Below are 2,346 nucleotides of genomic sequence, written 5' to 3'. Positions count from 1 at the left end.
CACACACAAAAGAAACAAGTAAAACAAAACAAAACAAAAGAGAGAAATATGAAAAATAAATAAAATTTAAAAAACCCAAAATAAAACAAAACAAAAAATAAACAAAACAAAAGATAAGAAAAGCAGTGTGTTTACTCGTGAGGGATTTTTATATTGTTTTATTTAAGTTGTTTCTGCTCCAGCCACTGTTGTTCAACGTCCTTACCTGTGATGGATGGTCAAGTTAAATCTTAGCGGATCTATTGCACGATTCCGGTCAGTTGAATTTTTTAGAAAACAAGTAAGGTAGACCAAGTTCCGGCTGAAACAAACAACTCTTGTTTTTTCATAGTACATATATATGCCTAGCAATTTTGTAATAGTGTTTGTTTTAGTAAGAGTTTTACGGCGCTTGCAACTGTATAAGGGCATATGAGCGCGCGAAAAAAAGTTGGTTCTACGGCACAGCCCAATTCAGGTCAACACCTCTTGTGATAGTGTGCACGTATAATTTAATCATATTTCTAATTCATGTCAGATATTATTATTATTATCATTATTATTCATTTGTCTCATTTGTATTCTTATACTTCTTATTCTTATTCTTATAGTAATAATAATAATAATAACAAATTACATTTATAGAGCACATTTCCCGTAGGAAAGTGTTCAGTGCACTTTAGGATTATACGAAGAACATAATTCCAAGAGTGATCCTTTCACTCACTCAGTCCCTCCCTCCCCTAGTCGTCCTCTCTCTCTCTCTCTCTCTCTCTCTCTCTCTCTCTCTCTCTCTCTCTCTCTCTCTCTCTCTCTCTCTCTCTCTCTCTCTCTGTAATATCTGTCTGTCTGCCACTTTAACTCTCTTTTTCTCTCAACTCTTGAGAACCATGCTCACTTCTTATTAACCAAGATCATCAAAGACCACCAACTTTGGGACTTCTAAGATAATTGTTAATAATAATAACACACGACATGTATTACTAAAGATTGTGCAGAAGAAAATCTTTCGTATTACTCTTTCCCCACAGAAAAGTGACCGTTACATTTAAGTAATACAAGGTAAGTAATTCAATGTAATATATTCTTAAGCAGCCCTAAGTTATTATCCCTCTTTGCTAGTGTTATATTGATTTAGTAAAGGTTTTACGGCGCTAGCAACTGCATAAGGTCATATAAGCGTCAAGGGGTGGATGTCAACAGAGAAGTCCTTACAGGGAATCAGGCTTACTCTGCTCACCTCTCTAGCTTCAACAGCACAAAGTCTACCTCGATTATCGAGGCACTTCCTCTTGTGATAATATGGTTATTGTATGAGATGCCAAAGAGTCGTCTAAAGCATCTCATTTCGGCTGCTTGGATCTTCCTCTGCAGCTCTGCTGTCAAGGTCCATGATTCACAAGCCTATTGATGGTTGGAGATGACGAGGGCATAGAGTAGTCTGATTTTGGAACTATTGGTCTAAGTTTTGTAAGTGCCTAAAGCCCTGACATGTGTCCACAGGGTTTTAAAGAAATACATGTACAATATATAGGCCTACAACACCCACTTTATTATAAAAATATAGCTATATATACAGCCGCTATATAGGCATACTATGATAAACTAGGCTACTGAATGATCAATCAACGCCTTCTTGGTTTGACTTTCTATACTCTCTAACGAAGTCACTCAAGATTATTGCACTGATGACGTGAGTGATAATATTCAAAACTAAATTGTAATGGCCGCCTCCATAAGCTCTATTGTAGGCCTACCTATCGGAAGAAAATTTAGGCTCAGGAATCGACACACCAAAACATATTTATCAGTTAGTATTTTTAAAAGGTGAGCTTAATCTGCTTCATCAGTGTCTGCATTGTATTTAACTTGAGGGCAGATCTATATCTACAATCGTTGGCTATAAATAACTTGTATTAAATTTAGATCTATAATCTAGATCTATAATCTAGATATAGAGTATAGATCTAGATAGATCTATATCTAGATCTATATCTAGATCTAGATTCTATTATTTTTGTGAGTGTGAGCAGGTTTTTGTCATAAAATAAACAAACAAACAAACAAACAAACAAAAACAAAATTCAACACTGTTAATCATGTTTACTTTTGTCGTTTATTGATGCTATAGTTTTATATTATCTAATTATATAGATCTAGATCTAGGTCTAGATCTACATCTATTCTATATATCTAGATCTAGACTCTAGGTCTAGATCTAGATATCTACAAGATCTAGACAAAGTATAATTCATAAATTCAAGTTTTTAAAAATCAGAGTCTACCGTTGAAAGAAAAAGTCTTTTTTAAGGTCTCTTGGGGTAGCCTAATAAAAATTGTGAAATGCATTATTATTATTATTATTAT

The 2,346-nt window shown here is 34.1% G+C and overlaps 1 protein-coding gene across 1 annotated transcript in view; it reads left to right on the top strand.

Annotated features, from left to right (window-relative positions):
* Positions 1-1,710: 1,710 nt before the first annotated feature.
* The window catches only part of LOC101851649, a gene marked incomplete in the record, with an annotated part of 13,418 nt that continues 12,782 nt past the window's right edge, over positions 1,711-2,346 (top strand). Inside the window, 1 exon segment of the mRNA XM_013083943.2 lies at positions 1,711-1,806.

Source organism: Aplysia californica, unplaced genomic scaffold (genome assembly GCF_000002075.1).
Source record: "Aplysia californica isolate F4 #8 unplaced genomic scaffold, AplCal3.0 scaffold00263, whole genome shotgun sequence".
In the NCBI taxonomy this organism is placed as follows: domain Eukaryota; kingdom Metazoa; phylum Mollusca; class Gastropoda; order Aplysiida; family Aplysiidae; genus Aplysia; species Aplysia californica.
The sequence above is the reverse complement of the archived record's forward strand: the minus strand, read 5'-3'. Positions and strand labels throughout refer to the sequence as shown.